Genomic DNA, 21,201 nt, shown 5'->3' on the forward strand with positions numbered 1-21,201 from the left:
ATTGCATCACCTAGCTGCCCCTAAGATTAGCATTTCTGGTACAATATTGAATAATAATGGTGATAATGGGCATCCTTGCTTTACTCCTAACCTCACTCAGAAGACTTCTAGCTTATTCTCACTACAGAAAATGCTCGTTGGTGGTTTTAAATAAATACTACTTATTTTAAGGAAGGCTCCATTTATTCCTCTGCCTTCTAGGTTTGAATAGGAAAGAGCGTTTTATTTTGTCAAAAGATCTTTCTGCACCTATACAGATAATCATATGATTTCTGTTGGTTTTGTTATTGACATGGTTAATTATGCTGATAGTTTTCTTTATTTTGATAAAGCCCTGCATTCCTGGTATAATTCTTACCTGGTCATAGCATATGATTCTTGTGACATGTTGTAATGTTCTTGCTAGTATTTTATTTAAAATTTTTACATCAATATTCATTAGGGAAATTGGTCTATAATTTTCTTTCTCTGTTTTTGCCCTTCCTGGTTTAGGTATCAGCACCAGATTTGTGTCACAAAAGGAATTTGGTAGGACCCTTTCTTTGACTATTTTTTCAAATCGTTTATGCAGTATTGGAATGAATTGTTCTTTAAATGTTTTGTAGAACCCATTTATGAATACATCTATCCCTGGGGATTTTTTCATAGGGAGTGTATTTATGGCTTGTTCAATTTCTTTTTTGAAGATAGGGTTATTGAAGTAGCCTATTTTCTTTTGTTAATCTGGTTAATTTACATTTTTGTAAATATTCACCCATTTTACTTAGAATGCTAGATTTATAATTGGGCAAAATAGCTCATAATAATTACTTTAGTTTCATCTTCATCAGTGGTAAACTAATCCTTTTCATTTTTGCTACTGGTAATTTGTTTTTCTTCTTTCTTTTTTAAAAAATAAAATTAACCAATGGTTTATCTATTGGTTTTCTTCATAAAATCAGTTCTAGTTTTATTTGTTTGTTCAATAGTTTTCTTGCTTTCAATTTTATTAAATGCTCCTTTGATTTTCAAGATTTCCAATTTTGTGTTTCATTGAGTTTTAATTTGTTCTTTTTCTAGTTTTTTGAGTTGTATGCCCAATTTATTGATCTGCTCTTTCTCTATTTTATTGATGAAAGCATTTAGAGAAAAAAATTTCCCCTAAATACTGCTTTGGTTGCATCTTATAAATTTTGGTATGCTGTCTCATTGCTATAATTCTTTTTTATGAAATCATTGATTGTTTCTATGATTTGTTCTTTGATCCACTCATTCTTTAGGATTAGATTATTTAGTTTCCAATTAATTTTTAATCAGATTCCATAACCTTTTATAGAATGTAATTTTTATTGCATTATAATCTGAAGAGGATGCATTTTTCTGTATTTGGTTGTGAGGTCTTTATGGCCGAATACATGGTCAATTTTTGTGTCAGTGCCATATACTGCTGTGAAAAAGGCATATTCCCTTCTATTCCCATTCAGTTTTTTCCAGAGGTCTATCATATCTAACTTTTCAAAAATTCTAATCATCTCCTTAACTCCTTTTTCATTTATTTGTTTATATTTTTTGGGCTATATTTATCTAGTTCTGAGAGAGGAAAGTTGAGGTTCCCCACTAGTGTAGTTAAAACTGTCTGTTTGCTCCTGTGACTCATTTAACTTTTCCTTTAAGAACCTGGATACTATATCATTTGGTGCATAAGTTTCATACTGTTATTACTTCTTTGTCTATTGTACCTTTCTGCAAAATGTAGTTTTCCAACTCATCTTTTTAAATTAAATCTATATTTGCTTTTGCTTTGTGTGAGATTAAGATTGCTACCCCTATTTTTAAAAAAATTTCAGCGAAAGCATAAGAGATTCTGCTCCAGCCCCTTATTTTTACTCGTTTGTGTATCTCTGCTTCAAGTGTGTTTCTTGTAGTCAATATATTGTAGGATTCTGTTTTTTAATCCATTCTGCTATCCACTTCCATTTTATGAGTAAGTTCATCACATTCACAATTATGATGACTACGTATTTCCTTCCATCCTGTGCTTCCCCATTTATCCTTTCCTCTCTCTCTCTTCTTTAACCCCATCCATGCTCAAAAGTGTTTTGCTTCTGATCTCTCCCTCAATCTACCCTTCTATCAGCCCTTCCCTTCTGCCTGACACCCCCCATCTTCCCCTCTACTGCAAAAACTCTTTTATGTAAAACAATTTATCCCATTCTACCTATCTCTCCCTTCTCCCAGAGCATCCCTCTTTCTCACCCTTTAACTTTATTTTTTAAAACTATAATCCCATCACAGGCAACTTACACCCAACTCTCTTTCTATGTCTACTCCTTCTACCTCTTCTAATGATAAAGTTCTAAGGAGTCACAAGTATCCTCTTCCCATCTAGGAATGTAAAAGTTTAACCATATCAAGTCCCTCATGAGTTCTCTCTCCTGTTTATCTTTTTATGCTTCTCTTCAGTGTAGTATTTGAAAGTCAACATTATTATTCAGCTCTGGTCTTTTCATCAAGAGTTCTTGGAAGTCCTCAACTTCATTAAATGTTTATTTTTCCCCCCTGAAGGATTACAATCAGTTTACTCATGTAGGTGATCCTTGCTCCTTTGACCTCTCAAATACCAGATTCCAAGCCTTCCACTCCTTTAATGTAGAAACTGTTAAATCTTTTGTGATCCTGACTGTGGCTCCACAATATTTGAATTGTTTCTTTCTGGCTGCTTGTAACATTTTCTCTTTGATCTGGTAGCTCCAGAATATGTCTATAATATTCCTGGGAGTTTTCATTTTGGGATCTCTTTCATAAGGCAATCAGTAGATTCTTTGAATTTCTAAGACTTCCTTTGGCAGAATGGGCAGATGAGAAAAAAATTTGTTCCGGTGTCCATGAAGGCAGCTAAAGCAGATGCTATGGAGTACTTAGAACTTGGGCAGACATTGAAGATGCCAAGGTGATCCACTGCTTCCTAGGCCATTGCCAGTTATCTTGACTTTTGTCTTGCCACTGGATGTCAATTACTCTGGAAGAAAGAGTGAGGTTGATGACTTTGTGCAACTCTGAATCGCTTAAGTCCAATCCATACTCAAATCAAGATATCACCCCATGATTTCATTGGTCTCTTCAAAACCAAGGACAAAAAATATTTTTACCCTCTGGTTCTAGGATATCAGGGCAGTTTTCTTTGATAATTTATGAAATATGGTATCTAGGATTTTTTTTTTGATTGTGGCTTTCAGACAGTCAAGTCATTCTTGAATTATCTCTCCTAGATCTATTTTATAGGTCAGTTGTTTTCTCTAATGAGATAGCTTACATTTTCTTCTATTTTTTCATTCTTTTAATTTTGCTTTATTGTTTCTTGATGTCTCTGCAAATTATTAGCTTCCACTTGCCCAATTCTAATTTTCAAGGCATTATTTTCTTCAGTGAGCTTTAGTACCTCCTGTTCCATTTGGCCAATGCTACTTTTTAAGGAGTTTTCTTCAGTGAATTTTTGTATATCTTTTGGCCAATTCTGCTTTCTAAGGAATTGTCTTCAGTGAATTTTTGCAGATCTTTTATAAGTCATTGTTTTCTTCAGTATATTTTTTCCTCCCCTCCTCCCAGCTGTTGACTCTTTTTTTCCATGATTTTCTTGCATCACTCTCATTTCTTTTCACAATCTTTCCTCTACCTCTCTTAACTGATTTTTAAAATTCTTTTTGAGCTGAGACCAATTGGCATTTTTCTTTGAGGCTTTGTATATAGTTGCTTTGATTTTGTTGTCTTCCTCTGAGTTTGTGTTTTGATCTTCCCTGTCACCACAGTAACTTTCTAGGGTCAGGTTCTTGTTTGTTTGTTTGTTTGTTTGCTCATCTTCCCAACTTATTTATTGACTTTTAACTTTATGTTAAAGTTTAGCTGTGCTCCCAAGGTAGAGGGGGCACTGTCCCAAATTTCAGGGTTTTTATGTCACTATTTTCAGAGCTAGTTTGGGGGGTCTGCAGGCTCTCAGTTCTTCCAAGGTACTATAATCTAAGGAGAGGTATGGTCACTGTTCTCCTGGCCTGTATTCTGACATGAGAGACCACAAGCCCTCTTTTCCACCCTGGAACTCTGATACTCTGATCAGGGTCCCCATTTCTGTCAGTGCTTTGCCTTAGTGGGGGGGTGGGGGGAGAAGAAGGATAGGACAAGCCAGAACCGTGGGATTTCAAGCCACAACCATGTAAGTGTCAGCGAAAAGTCCCTTGTAATTTCATTCTGATAAATTGTCCAGCCCCCTTACCGCCTGTGGGCTGAGAGCTCCGGAAACCACCATCGCTGCTGATGCAGTTGCCCCCAAGGCCTGCTGCTGGTTTTCCTAGCATGGCTTACACTGGCAAGGCCTGTTCTGGACTGAGCTCCATTCTCACTCCAGTGAGACAGACCTTTCCTATCAACCTCTCAAGTTGTCTTGAGCTATAAAATTGTTTCATTCTGTCCTTTTGTTGGTTCTGCAGCTCCAGAACTTGTTTTAAGGCCCTTTTCAAATGTGGTTTGGAGGTAAATCTGAGAGAACTCCAAGGAATTCCCTGTGTTCACTCTGACATCTTGGCTCTGCCCCCAATCTGTGATCTTTTAAGATTCCTCTTCTGTTTCCACTATCACTGCCCTAGGATAGGGCTCATTACCAGCCACCTGGACTATTGCAATAGCCTCTCCACGTATCTTCCCACTTTCATTCTTTCTCTTTCTTTCATAAACTGCAAGAATATCAACTTTCTTCCACATATTTTGTGATGCCTCTCCCACATGCAAAAATCATCAATGAGTCCCTATTATCTCCTAAGGGAGCCCAAACTCTTTGGCATAATATTCAAGAACTGTCACAATCTGGCACCATCCTGCTTTTCTCACATTATTATCTCATGTTACTATATTTTATGCTCTAGCCAAACTGGTCTACTCCTTGTCCCAGAATATGTGCCAATACTTAGAATACTATCCATCACCCCCTTCAGCAGCTGAGTTAATTTTTAAGACTATCTATCTATTATTGTTATATTATAAAACTCGTTATAATAATTAGCTTCCTTTAAACCTAGAAACAATATAATGGTTCCTATGCTTCCACCCACATGTGGTTCCCTTCTCTGCAGCTTTAGGAAATTAATTAAATAGATAAAAAGTATACATTCATTGCTTTAAGACCCCACTAAGGAAAAAATCTTAACATTTAGAAGGATGTTAAGTTCACTTCTTTACTTTAACATTCATATTCATTTCTAAACCTTGGATTCTTATTGTTTCAGTAAAAATTCAGGTAAGATCTTTGGATAATGAAACAGCAAATTATATATTATAGAAAGACACTAGAAGAAAAAGTTGGGGCAAGAAAAAATCTTTTCTCATAACTCGCCTTAATCTTTGAGTAGATGGGCACATTGGACTCATTTTGAGTTTTCTGCTACAAGATGCTGACAGGGTCAATATCCCTTCTCAACTTTTCTTTTCTCTGCCAAAGCTCAGTCTTACCTCCTTTTTTCCATTCTCTGGTTGCCCCCTCCCCTCTCCATCCACAGCTGTTGGTTTTTTCAGGTTCTGTATGACCCAATTCCTAACTCTCTGCTTCTAGATCCTCAGAATTTCTAACTAGTTCTGAGACAGCTCTTCCTCTCTATGAAAGTTCCTTATGGTGTGACCAAATCTCTCAAACAATAACTTTGATTTAAGAAGGTACACAAGCCCTGTTCACACTTGGTTCTTAATGACTGATTCACTTAAAAAGTGTTATTACTGCACAAAGGAAATTACATTTAAGTGGGTTGGGATAATCAATGGAGCCTCACCATTGCATAATCCTGAATGCCAGCTGATAATGAGCTTCTTTAGATTTCACATACCATTTTTTGGGGGGAACTTTCTAAAGTATTTACTATAAAATATTTTAGTTATCTCTATTCCTGTCCTATCCCCTCTACTAAACTATAAGCACCACGACAGCAAAGAGTATATCTTATCTAAATCTTATCAGATAAAATTATATATCCTCGGTGCCCAATACACTGCTGTGCATATAATAGGCGTTTGCTATTTGTTGAATGAAGGAACCATAGAAAGGGAGGGTGGTTCAGCTCTTTCATTTTTTTTGCAATTAAGGAAATATTTATTAAATGCTTACATTGTGCTTACTCAGTGCTTCCACTCATAGGCCAGTAATTTTCAGAAAACACAAGTATCACCATACCCACTACACTTAACAAATTCTAGGAGCTTCCTATTACTTCTCGGATCAAACACGAATTCTTTTGTTTTGCCATTTAAAGCCTTTCACAGCCTGGTCTCTTTCTAATATTTAATTTCCCTACATATATTCTGTGCTCAATCTATCCTGACTTGCTGCTCCACCCATAGGACGCTTGACCCCCAAACCCTGTCCTTCTGCGCTCCTGGGCTATCCCACATTCTTGGGATGCTCTCTCTCCCATCTGGCTCCTAGCTCCCCTGTTTTCTTCAAAACTCAACTTAACTTTTGCCTTCTGCGGGCAGCCTTTCTTGGTCCCCTTTCTTCCCTTCTACCAGCTGATGCTTTCCCTCTGAGCTGATCTTCCATTTGCCCTGTATATATCTTGACTATAAATGCTTACTCATGCAAAGTCTCCCCCACAGGAATGTGAGCTTCTTGAGGGTAGGGATCACATTTGTGCCTTTCTTTGTATCCCCGCCTCTTAGCACAGAGCCTGCCATAGAGTAGGTGCTTCGTAAATGCCTGTTCACTGACTGAATAACTAATATGAACACAGAGAAGGATAATATAGATATAAGTAACTAGGGGTAAAGGCCAAGGCAGTCAAAAGGCTCTAGGAATATTTGAGGAGGGGGCTGTTTGTCCTTCATTCTGGAAGATGACCTTGACAACAGGATACGGTGATATCATGATTTGCAAGTGAACTGGATTACAGTGAGGGAGAGCTATGCAAAGTCACCAGCCTCCCTCTTTCCTCTGGAGCCATTTGGGTCCAGCGGCCAGATATGGATCAGAACAACTAGAGATGGCCCCCTGAGGAAGAAGAGAGCATGAATAGCTAGGCTAGGGCCATCTGGGTTGGTAGACATTTGTCTTAGGTGGGTCTCCAGAATACTTTTTTTTGTTTGTTTGTTTTTTGTTTTTGCTAGGCAATGGGGTTAAGTGACTTGCCCAGGGTCACGCAGCTAGTAAGCATTATGCGTCTGAGGCCGGATTTGAACTCAGGTCCTCCTGAATCCAGGGCCGGTGCTCTATCCACTGTGCCACCTAGCTGCCCCTCCAGAATACTTTTGATGTGGCACATGTTAGTATAGCGCCTGGCTGGTTCAGTTATTTGGAGTGCTGAGTTAACGAAGCTAGTTAATTCATTCCATGAACAATCAAGTTCTGTGGTCATAGATGGGGTGGGTGGGGTAGGTGGGGCTAAACAGATATTGGACCTGTGATTTTATTGGTATATGCAGTCCCTGTTGAGGAAACTCCTGCTATGATACCAAGTCAGTTCAGTTTCCTCTCTGATGTTTATACTCCCAGACCAGGGACTCTTAACCTTTTTTTGGTTCATGGACCCCCTTGGCAGTCTGATGAAGCCTATGGACCCCTCTCCTGAATCATATTTTTGATAATCAAATGCATAGGACTACAAAGGAAACCAATTTTATTGCAGTCTAGTTGTCAAAATATTAAAAGAAGAAGTTAATGGACCCCAGGACAGGAACTCCTATCTTAGAGAGTTGCCTAGAACATGAGGAGTTAAATGAGGGCCATAGTGTCAGTACGCATTAGAGGCAGGCCTTCAATCCAAGTCTTTCTTGCTCTAAAACCATTCTACCAGTGTACTTTTCATAGTCATAGGCAGGACTACTTCATCCTAGCCATCATTTAAAAAAAAATTAAATTTCTATCTTTTTCAATTAACAAAAATCCATCATTTGTCTCTCCCACTCATATCCTTTTCTTCCTTGAGAAGGAAAGAAAAACAAAATCCCTTGTTATAAATGTCTGTAGTCAAGCAAAACCAAATTCCCACATTGGCCATGTTAGACAATGTGAGCAAACACATCCATAAAATCAACATTGCTGCCAAAACAATACTTGAAATCCTAATGGTTGGGAAGTACTGTCATCTTATCACATGGGGATGACAACACAAAATGAGAAACACAAAAACACATTTGGTGCTTCTGAGATTGGTCATGACAGACAAAAAAAAAGGCTGCAGATATTTATGCATCTCAGGGCAAAATGTATCCCCCAAGTCACATTCTTCAAATCCCTATTAAAGAGATTTCCAATAGTTTCCCCTAAAGAAAGCAAAAACTCTAGCGTCCCAACCTCCTCCAACACCAAACTCTATTTTGAACTTGCTGGGCTCTCAGATATAACCTGAAATTAAAAGCCAAGCTCTATGATGCCACAGTCTAAATAAGAGAGGAGAAGAGACTCTGCTGAAATATGACAGCGGCAGCCAGATTAGACTAACCATAAACATGTACCCTAATTACACTTCACTCCAGCCTCAAATCTGTACACAAGAAACCAGAGAGGATAACTTTAGGTTGGAAATATTCTGTGGCCAACAACCATGACCAATGTGCCCAACAGGAGCTTCAAGGACTCTTGCTAATTGCTCGGCTCAGGGAAGGCACTCATGGGGCTGTTGGATTATACCTTTTTCTTTGTGGTGCAAAGTGTACTCTCTGGCTTGGACTCATTTCACCATCAATTGGTCATTTTTTCTTTTCCTTCTGTAATGATGCCAGCTCTCCCTGTTCTGTATACCTGTAAGAAGAGGAAGAAAAATCACAGATGTTAATGATTGAGGAGTGATTATAGGGACAGCCTTTACAAATGCAGTCACATTTGGGGAATGTTTACAAAAGTAATTATATAGAATTGAAATCTGATCTTTGCCTATTATCTGTAGCCTCCATTGACCTAAAGAGTAAGAGTCAATAATTTTAAAATTATTGGCCTAAACCTCCAAGGGAAACATCATGTACTTAAGTATATTTAAGATATACACCCATATACAAGATGTAGACATATGGGGGTTCACTAGCTACTGGAGAAGTTTGAGTGGAGCTTTGAGGCTATTGAGTCGTTTCAATTGTGTCTGAGTCTTTGTGACTTTATTTGGGGTGTTCTCGGCAAAGATACTGGAATGGTTTGCCATTTCCTTCTCCAGCTCATTTTACAGATGAGAAAATGGAAGTAAACAGGGTGAAGTGATTGGCCCAAGGTCACACAGGTAGGAAGTGTCTGAGGCTGGATTTGAACTCAGGAAGAGGAGTCTTCCTGACTCCAGCCCCAGTGCTCTATCCACTGTGCCACCTAGATGCCCTGAAGGAAGTAGGGATTCCATTTGGTGGAAGAAAGGAGGGAGTGCATTCCAGACATGGGGAAGGCCTGTACAAAGTTACATAGGTGAAAGATGGAATAGAGTGTAGAAAATGAAAAGCTTGGTTTTATTTTTCTGTTCTTCCTTTCTTGATTCCTCTCTTCTCCCTGCCTTATGCCCCCCCCCAAAAAAAAGGAATTTTTAGTTGGGAGAGAGCTGGATAAATTAGTGTTTTAATGCCAGAATTTGTTTTCTTTCCTTCAAAACCTTTACAACCTTGGATCTATGGCTGCAAAATATAATCAGTTTAAGAGGCAAGTAAAAGTTTTCAAACTCAAGACCCATGACCTCTAAGCACCAAACTGAGGGGATCAATTTTAGTAAACAGGTAGAGTTGTGAAAAGAATAGGGGAGTAGGAAAATTCCTGACATTGATTAGTTCTGTGAAACTGGAATGCCATTCATCATTCTGGGCCTCAGTTACCCCATCTGTAAAATGAGGATAAAGATGCCCACAGCACCTGGTTTACAGGTTGCTGTGTGTGGAGCAAATGGCATGTACACAAAGTATATACCAATCAATCAGTCAATGCTGGTTAAGCACCTACAAAGTAGATAGAGCACTGGGTTTGGAACCAAGAAGACTTTATGAATCAAGAATCATGAATCATGAATTCAAATCTGATCTGACACTTTCTAGCAGTGTGACCCTGGGCGAGTCACTTAAACCTGTTTGCCTCAGTTTCCTCATCTGTAAAATGAGCTGGAGAAGGAAATGACAGAAAACCCTAAATGGGGTCATGAAGAGTTGGACATGACTCAAACAATTCAACAGGCACTCAGCTAAAGGTTAGGGATACCAAAAAACAACAAAACAAAAAAAACAAAAAAAAAAAAACAGGCAAGATAGTCCCTGCCCTTAAGAAGCTTATAATCTAATAGGGGCTATAACATGCAAACAAAGATATACAAAGTAAGCTATTTACAAGGTAAAGAGGAAATAATTGAGTGAGAAGGCACTAGAACTAAGAAGGGTTGGGAAAGGCTTTCTAGAAAAGATGGGATTTTATTTGGAACTTCAGAGAAGCCAGCTATGGTTAAGGTTTAATGTGTTTCCTTTTGGAAAATTTAAGCTGCTCACTCCATGAACCTGGCTACTCAGTATATTATGCCTTCAATGAAATAAACTGTGTGTTACATTAACTGAATCAGAGGCTGCTAAACCTCTAAGAAGGCAATTTAAATAAGGTATTAACTAAAATCTTAGGGCCTCGATTAACTTCAAATGCGTGAGTGGCTCATTCCTAGAAAATAGTTTACTCACAGGAGGTGAGTAAAGCCCTTGTATTTATTTTTTCTCCAAATGCTAACTAGAAACACAATTTTCTTAAAAAGCATCCTCATTTCTGCCTGTTCTTAGACAGTATAGCTCCTCCAATTTTTAAACAGTTCGAAAGGAAATACATTAAACTGTAAAAACCTCAAGCCACTTTAGTCTCTCATTTTTCTGCAATATATTTAAGGCCTACGTGTATTTGACTGATTTCTTTTAGGCTCTTTACATTTCTAAGAAACATCCTCTCTCCCATTCCACTCTTTGAAGGAATCAAAATAATCAGTTTTAACTTTCCTCCGATCCTTCTCTCATGCCGCTGTCTCCATACATAAGGAACTACCATTTTTATCTTTAAAAGGTTAGAATCTAAAGACTTCATTTCAGAACAAAACAAAACGAACAACTATTTTCTCCTTCCTTCTCACCTCATAAGCCCAGTGAGAAAATAGAGGGCGACAAGAATGGAGAATTTCAGGTCTTTCTGTTTGGGGTAAGAGATTTTATCAAGGATGTAGGATTTGAAAACATTCTTTTTAACTTTTGATGTTAAGAAACGCAAGTCTTCCCATAACACTAATTAACCACGTTATTTTTTTTCAAAGGTATACCTACTGAATACCAAAAAAAGAAAACAAAAACATTTGAAAGTTGGAAGTATACATCTCCCTCCACAGGCTCACTACCAAAAAGTTGGACGCTCAGGGACAAATTATTTTGGCCACAACTTGGGAAGATGGCCTACTGAAGGCATAAAGGAGTTGGGGGTCTATGCTGGTGGAGAAAGTGCCCCCCCCAATGAAATCAGGGAACTTCTTCAGTTTGAGGTGCTCAAGTAAGTCATGCAAAGAGGGATTAGCCTTAGAGGACTGAACAAGGACCAGGGGGTGGAAGGTAGGGGGAAAGTTGATTTTCGACTCAAGGTGTCCAAAAATACAATTGAGCATCAGCCTTGGGAAGAAGGGAATGAGTGGTGGATGGTGGGCAGGAGGGGAGGTGGTCTTCAAAAGGGAGCTACAGTGAAGAGGGCTTATACTTGAGGCAAGAGTTGCACTGGTCCCCTTCTGGGACCCTTCAAACATTAAGGTTCTATGTTGTTACTGTTCATTCATTTCAGTCATGTCTGACTCCTTGTGACCCCATTCGGGATTTTCTTGGCAAAGATATTGGAGTGGTTTGCCATTTCCTTCTCCAGCTCATTTTACAGATGAGGAAACTGAAACAAACAGGGTTAAGTGACTTGCCCAAGGTCACACAGCTAGTAAATGTATGAGGCCGAATTGGAACTCAGGTCTTCCTGACTCTAGACCTGGCACTCTATTCACTGTGCCACCTCACTGCCCTCAAGGGTCTGTGAGATACAGGCACTGATATTTCTTCTTTATAGACACAAGAAATTACACAGACTTACAGGAATTACAAGGAAAACCTGAAATAAGTTATCCAAAGTCACATTCATCTTAGTGAGGGCTAGGATGCTGGAATTTTGATTCCCAAGTCTAATGCATGTCTCAAAAGATTACAGAATCACAGACATGGCTGTGGAAGGGAACTCAGAGGCCATTTAGGCTGACCCCTTTATTTTGCAGATGAGGAAACTGAGGCCCAGGTGGGGAAGTGACTTGGCCAAGGGCACAGGAATAGTATAGTCTGGAGACCCTAGGTCCTCTAACTGCAAGGCCAGGGCTCTTTCCACTTTCCTATTCAGCCTTACTGACAAGACTATTAAAGAAATAAAAGGGGGTTAGAAAAAGGACATAAAGCACATGCTGTGCTGTCCTGCCTCCGAGTCTTTTCATCATTTTGTTTCTGATGCCTAGAATCCTACTTGTTGCATTCGCACCCATAACTTCAAACTTGACACAAATATTCATCTGTCCATGAAGCTTTCCTTGATCTTCCTCCCTCCTGCCCCCAGACAATAATAATCTTTCCCTCCTTGATCCTCACAAAACACTCTGCTCTGAGACATTATTTTGTAAATCTATGTATATGTCCGAGGATCATTTCTTTCTCCTTGAAGGCTGGTGCTGTATTGTATTGACATGTTCAAAGTCTCCCAGCACTTACCACAGTGTTCTGTGCCACTTTTGGGGACCAAACCTGTGATATCATTGGCATAAGGATCTAAGGAAACCCCCCTCTACCCAGATAAATAGACACTGGTTTTGAAACTTAGGAGTTGTACCTGGGCCATGGAGAGGTCGACTTGCCTAGGGTTACGCAGCTGGTATGGATCTGAGGGGAAATGGGGAAACTCATCCTTTCCTGAGTTTGAGACCAGCCCTTTCTCCACCACGCCATGGCTGCCTCTCTTCCTACATAGCATAGATATTTAATAAATGGCTGTTGAGTGCCAAGTGTGAATTTTGAACAGAGGAGAAAACAGCTTTGGACAGCCCTTCTCCCTTGTAATAATCTCTAAGTGGCTCTTTTTTCAAGGTAAGAAAACCACTTTTATGGTATCATATTTCATTTTGAAAGTATCTTAAAGACTATAGTTGCTTATTAATGTCCAATTATGATCATTGTTTCTACTATGCAAAGAATATTGATGGAGTGAAAGGGTTCCTTCTATCATAAGAATCATAACTAGAGAGTATTTGTTCTGCCTGGGTCAACCTGCACAAAGTGATGTGAAGAGGTGACCCAGAGTTCACTCACTGGGGCTTGAACCAAGGAGTCCGAAGTTAAGTCCTCACCCAACACAAGTACGAAAAGGCTCATTGGGGCCTACAAAAAGCCACCTTCTTCCTCCTTTAAATAATGATGTTTTGGCTGGCGCAGGGAAGGAGGAGTTGCTTTGGCTCTATTAGGCCAAGTGCTTGGAGTCCTGGCTTCCTCCTGTGCTTTGGAATGGGGCTCACAACTTGTAACTCTCAGAGCTGCCACACCAGAAAAACAAACCAAACCAAAACAAAAAAGCCATGCTGTCCAGCAGTCTGGAGCGAATAGGTAGCTATGCTACCCTCTGACATCTTCACATCTTCAGATCCCAAGTAGCCTTTGCACGAATTGTGAATGATTCTGAAGAACTCATCAAGACTTAAATTTAAAGCTTCTCTCTTCTACAGCAGTTTAATTACACATCAAATTTCTTAGTGCAGTGAAAAAAGCTTGATAGGTTGATGATTTACTCTTAACATGAGAAAGGTCTTGCTCTTAAAGTGGACATTAACTCCCCCTAACTGCTGGTGTTCCAGTCTATCTTTCCAGCCTCACTGGGCATGGTTGTCCCTCCTATACCCTGTGATCCACCCAAACTGGCCATCTTCTTGCTCCTTACTGACAACACTCCATTTCCCATCCCTGAACCTTTGCCATGGTCATTCCCCAAGCTCGGAATGCACTCCCCCTCCCTTATGTGTGCCCATAGAATCTCTTTCTTCTTTTAAGATGCAGCTCAGGCATCATCTACATGAAGCCTTTCCTGGTCTCCCCAACCTCCAGTGGTCTCCTTCACAACCTACCTTGAATTTAACAACTTTGTATATATTTGTATTTATTCATTTTTATAGTCATGCTATGTGTCTGGTTGTCTCTCCATTAGAATGTAAGCCCCTTGCAAACAAGGACGGCTTCATTCTTTGTCCTTGCACCCTCAGCACTTATAGCACAGTGACTGGCACAGTCGGTGCTTGATAAATGTTTATTGACTGAATTAAGGACCTCAATGTAGCTCATGAGCCTAAGCAACAAAACTGGGTTCAGGTCACTATTGTGGCTGCTCAATCACTTCACCCTACTCTGAACAAATTTTTATACTTATAAAATCTTACTTGACTTGAGTAACTATAATGTACAATGACTCTTAAAGCAGCATTCATTCATTCAACAAACATTTTATCTGATATATCACATTAATCAAATGCCTGCCAATATAAGTACAAGACACCTGAGATAGGAAGAAAAAATGAAACTCCCTACCCTCCAGGAGTTATTGACATGTAATAGAGATAAATTGGATAGGATAAGCAGAGGTTCCCAAACTTTCTGGGTTCATGGCATCCTTCTTGTCTCAATAATTTTTTCATGCATCCTTAGGTCAAAAGAAATATCTAACAGTTCTGTTCATTAAGTAGTTTGGCCAAAAATTTAAATATCTTGAGTCCTGCCCCGTTGGTTTGCTGAGGAGCCAGGCCAGTAAGACACATAGTTTGGGAACCAAGAGGATAAGGACTGGAAAGGAACTGGATCTATGATTTTATTGCTATAGGAATTCCTCCACCAATATGAGTTGGCACCTTCTCTGAAAATTAGGGATTGTTTCATTCTTTGTACTTGTATACCCAGCTCCTAGCATACTATGTGAAAAATAGTAGGTTTTAATAAATACGTGTTGAAAGGTTGATTAATTGCCTAGACAAGTTATGTAACTTGCCTCAGGGATACATAGCTGGTGTATCAGACTTGAACCCAGTTGTTTCTGAACTTGAGCTGGCTTTCTATCCATTATGCCAGCTTGCTTCTCACAGATAAGTAAAGACAAGTTCATCTGAGGAGAGAGAATATCCACTCAACTAAAGGGTGGGGAATAGGGTGAAAATCAGGGAAGGCTTCATGTAAGAGGCTGCATCTAAGCAGTCTTAAAGGCAGCTAAGGATTCTAAGAGGCATGTTGAGGAGGTAGGGCGTTGGTCTGTCTCATGCATGTGGAGGCAGGAGATGGAATGTTGACTTCTATACTCTCTCCCTTGATGACCTCATCAGCTGCCGTGGGTCAATGACGTCTTCCCAGATGGTTTCTAGGTCTTTATATCTAGACCTTGTCTTCTTCCTGAGCTCCAATATCACATGACCAACTGTCTGTTGGGTATTCTGAACTGGATGTCATAGGCATCTCAAACTCAATAAGTACAAAATGGAATTCATTCTATTTTTGGCCAAACCCAGCCCTTTTGAAAACTTCCCTTTTTCTATTGAGTTCATCACTATCATTCTTTAGTCGCCAAGGTTCAACACATCAGTGTTCTCATTTCCTCACTGTCACTCACTCCACAGAGCCAATTCTAGTCATTTCTACATCTACAAGCTCTTTCCCATCTGACCCCTTTTCTCCATTTGTACAACCATTACTGTGATCGAGGCCATCATCACCTCTTGCCTATACCACTGCAATAGCGTTCTAACTGGGCTCCCTGACTCAAATCTCTCCCTACTCTAATCCACATAGCTGCCAAAGTGATTTTCTTAAATGTAGCTCCAGATCTGCCTATGCCAACACCCTCCTTCCATAAATTCCAGTGGCTCCCTGTTACCATTAGGATCAACTATAAATTCCTCTGTTGTAAAGCAATTAAAGTGATTTATAACCAGGTTCTATCCTACCTTTTCAGCTTTATTATACACTACTCCTTTTGAGGCACTCTATGTATGGTCCAGCCAAACTGGCCAGCTTGTTATTCCTCACGTGACACTCTTTCTCCCATCTCTGCATTTGCCCAAACCTGGAATGTGTTCCACTTTGGTTTCCTTCCTGACTCAGCTCAAGTGTGACCTTCTTCAGGTGTCTTTTCCTTCTAAGCAACCAGTTTTTACATACCTTTATATATCCATATATCCCTCCTGATAGAAAGTGAACTCTTTGAAGGGAGCAACTGTTGACTTTTCTCTTTGATTCCCCTAGTCCCTGGCACTCAGTAGGCATGTAATAAATGCTCAATGATTGATTGATTTTGCAGGTCTTTAAATGTTAGGCTGTGGGAGATTTTTGAGTAGCGAAGGGACATGGTCAGGTGTGTGCTTTAGGAATATTATCTTGAAAGCTAAGGAGGATGAGATGTCAAAAGGAAAGTAATTTATGGAATGCTTATTAAGTGCTGGGCACTGAGTTATGTAGCACTAATAATGGGTAAGGCTTGGTCCCTGTCATCAAGGTATTTACAATTTTATAATAATTTACATAGGACACTTAGATGGCACAGTTGAAACCATGGGTCTTGGGAGACAGGAAGACTTGATTTCAAATCCTACCTCGAACACTGATTAGCTGTGTGACCCTGGGCAAATCACTTAGCTTCTGTGCCTCAGTTTCTCCATCTTTAAATGGGAATAATAATAGCACCAACCTCCCTGAATTGTTGTGAGGATCAAATGAGGCAATATTTTTTAAAGTGCTTTAAACTGGTTTATAAATGCTGGCTATTATTATGATCCAGTGAAAGTGTGCTGCTCAAAATACTAAGGAAACACTAGCTGTACATCACTTTAAGCTTTTTAAGGTTCTTTGCACACACTATTTCATTTGATGCTTAAAACAATCCTGTGTGGTAGGTACGTATGGGTGCTACTATTCCTATTTTATAGATGGAGAAATTGAGGCCCAGGGAGAGTGTCTTGTCCAAGGTTACACAGCTACAGAATGTCAATGGTGGGATCTGAATCCAAGTCCTCCTGCTTCCAGAACCAGTGTTGCTTACAACTGAACTAGGCTGTTGGTGAGTTTTGTTTTGCACATACTGAGTTTCAGGTACCAGGGGAACATTAATTATGTACAGCAGGCAATGAGAAATGCCGGACTAGAGCTTCAGAGAGTAGATCAGGCTTAGAGATATAGATCTGAGAGTAACTGACGTGGTGGTGTAGTTGAAGTCAGGGGGAGTGGATGGTATGTCCAAGGGAAGAGGAGTGAGAAAGTCTAAGGCAGACCCTAGGGAAAATGACAACGGTCAATTTCTAAACAAAGGCCAGATAAATGTCAAACTAAAATGCTCATCAACATCCCAGTGATTTAGTTAATAAATATTACCATGTTTCATATTGGAAGAAAATAGGTTAAGCAATGTCTCTGAGCAGAAAATAATGCAAGATGAGAAACCGACAAACAGAATATTACTGAAAATACTTCCAGGGATGTTAAGGTCCGTAGAGTTGTATTTTTTAGCCTAATTTTGCTTGCTCCCATGTCAATGAAATAGGAGGATTTCAAAATCATACATTTAGAGCTGAAAGGACCTTAGGGGCCATCTCGTACAAGCTCATTATTTTGTAAATAAGGAAACTGAGGCCCAGAAAGTTTAAGGACTTGTCCAAGGTCAAACAGGTTGTGAGTGGAAGAGCTAGGAATCATATTTAGGTCTCCCGATTCCTAATCCAGGTCTCTTTGCATCGCACCATGAAGGGACCTCTGACTTAGGGAAGGAATTCAAGAAAAACAATACAATTGTATAGTAATACGGTATTAAGATAGAACTAAATCACATTTTAGTTGCTAAATACATCTGGACATTTCAGAAGTTATACTTTCATGTGCATTTTACCATCACAAACTCAGAGAATTTCTTTGTTGATCTAATATTTAGATCCCTCTAGTATTGGAGAAAGAGGTCTTATATGTTAAACATGAACCAGGTCCAGGTCTCTACCATCTATCCCCAGCTCCGTTTATTAGTGTGGGACCTTCAATGAGCTGCTTCCTCTCTCGGAGAAAGTTTTATACTATCTCAGAATGGGAAGGCCCAACAGTTGCAACTTTCTAGTTCAACTTATACCTGAACGGGAATCGCCCCCCCCCACTTTTGTGTGTGTGTGTGAGGCAATTGGGGTTACGTGACTTGCCCAATCACACAGCTAATGAGTGTTATGCATCTGAGGCCGGATTTGAACTCAGGTCTTCTTCACTCCAGGGCAGGTGCTATCCACTGAGCCACCTAGCTGCCCCTGGGAATCCCATTTACAGTATTAAGTGGAGACAGCCTCTGACCAAGACAGTGACCCACTCTCTGCTGAGGTAGCTCATTCTACTTTAGGACAGCTCCATTGGAAGACTTTCCCATACATGACTTTAAACCAGCCTCTTTGTAATTTCTGACTGGTCTCCTGGCTCTTCTAGGAACAAAGCACTCCATCTCTCTGACCCGGGCATTTCCTCTGGCTATTCCCCCTTGCAGGGAATGCTTTCCCTCCTCAACTCTTCCTATTGACTGTCCCAGCTTCTGCTAAATCTTAACTGAAAAACAATTCAAATCCCATCTTTCTGGAGACCTTCCTCAACCCCTCTTAGTTCTAGTTACCTTGCCTCTGTTAATTATCTCTTCTTTAACCTGTGTAGAGCTTGCTTTATATGTATCTGTTTGCATGTTGTCTCCCCATTTAGACTATAAGCTCCTTGAAGGCAGAGACTTCTTTTGTCTCTTTTCGTATCCCTAGCACTTAGCACAGTGCCTGGCACAGAGCAGGCACTTAATAAATGTTTATTGATTGATCAACATTACTTCTTGTTGTATCCTCAGAAGCCAAGCAGGAAAAGAAAATCCAGTTTTACTTCAGCAGTCCTTCAGACAGACTCCTGAATACAACTAGAATGTCCCACACTTTGCACTTCTTCGGGCTAAGTTCTATGAATCACTTCCTCTTTTTGTATTTTAGACACACACCACAGACTGTAAGCAGGGACTGTCTTTCTTTCTCATATTTGTATCTAGCACCATACCTGGCCCTTGGTATGTGCCTAATTAATGGGAAGCTAGGTGGCACACCAGGTCTGGAATCATAAAGATCTGTGCTCAAATGTGGCCTCAGACACTTACTAGCTATGTGACCTTGGGCAAGTCACTCCATCCTGTTTGCCTCAGTTTTCTCATTTGTAAAATGAGCTGGTGAAGGAAATGGCAAACCATTCCAGTATCTCTGCCAAGAAAACCCTAAATGGGGTCATGAAGAGTCTGACATTACTGAAAATGGCTGAACAACAAGAACAAAAATCAATGTTTATTGTTGAAATATTCTCCAGTCCTACGACCATGTAGGCTACTCTTCTTTGGATATGAGCCAGCTTGTCAATGGCCCCAAAACATGGCTCTTAAAACTGAATACATTTGTAAAATGAGGAGGCTGGGCCAGATAAACAGCTTTTCAAGTCCCTTCCAGCTCTAAAATTCTACAAGTCTCTGATTTCAGAATCATGGGCTAGTTACCAAGATAACCTATTCAGATTCACAAAAGATGTCAGCTCTACCCTAACCAACACTCCTGGCAATCTTTACTTCATTTACCCCAAAGTGTCATAAAAGAAAAACCTGCGCGCTAAATGCCTTTCACCCCTGCAAATTTTACCTGCCACCATTCCCCCAATATCTGAAGGAACTCTAAGGGAGCCCTATATTTATAACTTCTGACTTCCTACTACCAGTTCACAGTGCCAGGCCGTGGAGATAATGAGCATGCAAAAATAAAAGCTTTGAAAATAAACCTTCTTGCAGCTAATGAAGGATTATCTGGCAAAATGTCACCGCTATCAGCAAGTTCTTTTGTGTGTTTGGGGTTGTTTCTCTCCCACTTCCCAGCTAGTGCCCTAAAAAGAAAATTTACTTCATTGTATTCAAGTTTAAGGACCAAAAGGCTCTGAAATAACATTGTATGAAATTAAATTATCTTTATTTCTCTTATTTGGAAAAAAAAAGGTCTGCTCGGCATTACCAAGTTACTTTGGACTGAATTACTACTATTGGGTTTGATCCCCCTCTCATTTTACAGATGAAGAAACTGAGGCCCAGAAAAATGATCTGACTTGCTCAAGGTCACACAGCTTATTAGTGCCAGTTGTCACTGCAATCTAGGGTTCTTAGCCCTCACATCAATGTTTTGTTTTCTTTTTCCCTCTACTATAGCCACCATGGTTTATAGGACTTGGAATCCAATGCTTCGGCAACTTTAGGTCAACAAGGGTAATGGAAATATTACTCATGACAGTTTATAGGACTTTAAACAGTTGATCATTAAGGAATTACAGGATTTTCATGTCGTGTGGCCTTTGGCACATAAATCATATCTTGGAATGAAAAATCTCATTGCAAGAAAGTTGTGTGTGTGTGTGTGTGTGTGTGTGTGTGTGTGTGTGTGTGTGTGTATGCCTGCAGATGCAACAGTAAGGGCATCATTCTTTACCTAAATTGCTTCAGATATTTTACTGGGCTTTTTTTTTTTTAAACTAATGTGATGTAATGAAATGGTAATTTTGTTTAGTCAACTATGATAATACAGAATTGGACAGTGATGATGGGGATCTATTTTGGGTTAGAAACTAAGTGCTGGGTTTAAGTTGCAATAAATTAAAATTGGCTTCTGGTAACAAGGTGATTTATAATAGGGACAATTTATAATATTAATTATAATAGTGGACATAATTAAATGGTCTTGGGAATTATTCAGTGAGTGAAAATATTTTAGAAACTGTTCATCTGAAAAGTTAGAAAGAATTCCATCTAGGACCTAGGAATTCATTATCACCCACTTAATCTTTCTGAATTGCTTCACCAGGAGCAAATGAATAATAGTAGGTTTCTCCTAAGAATTTCATTTCAATTTTTCTTTCTTTTCATTTCAAACATCCTAAGGGAAGATTGTTGGTCAGTAGATAGAAGGATGGAGAGCCCACTGAGATGGGAGTCCAGTTAGGAGCTATAACACTTGCCATGCTTTGGGGGAGGGGGTACCATCATCCCCAACTTCCATGGATGCCTCTATCCTGTGAATGGCCCACCTTGAAGCTTGGAGCCCCTTGATGCATTTCTAAAGTCAACACTGTTATTCACTTCTAATTTTGCTTTGCCACTGGCAATTA

The 21,201-nt window shown here is 39.6% G+C and overlaps 1 protein-coding gene across 3 annotated transcripts in view; it reads right to left on the reverse strand.

Moving 5' to 3' along the window:
- The window catches only part of TAOK3 (TAO kinase 3), a 237,689-nt gene that overhangs the window by 136,597 nt on the left and 79,891 nt on the right, over positions 1–21,201 (reverse strand). For all 3 annotated transcript variants that reach the window (XM_078154357.1, XM_021008044.2, XM_078154358.1), the window contains exon 2: positions 8,639–8,749. The gene's annotated coding sequence lies outside the window, so the exon portion shown is untranslated. The remainder of the gene's footprint in view (positions 1–8,638; positions 8,750–21,201) is intronic.

The sequence above is a fragment of the Phascolarctos cinereus genome, unplaced genomic scaffold (genome assembly GCF_003287225.1).
Source record: "Phascolarctos cinereus isolate Bilbo 61053 unplaced genomic scaffold, phaCin_HiC Scaffold_4;HRSCAF=312, whole genome shotgun sequence".
Taxonomy (NCBI): Eukaryota; Metazoa; Chordata; class Mammalia; order Diprotodontia; family Phascolarctidae; genus Phascolarctos; species Phascolarctos cinereus.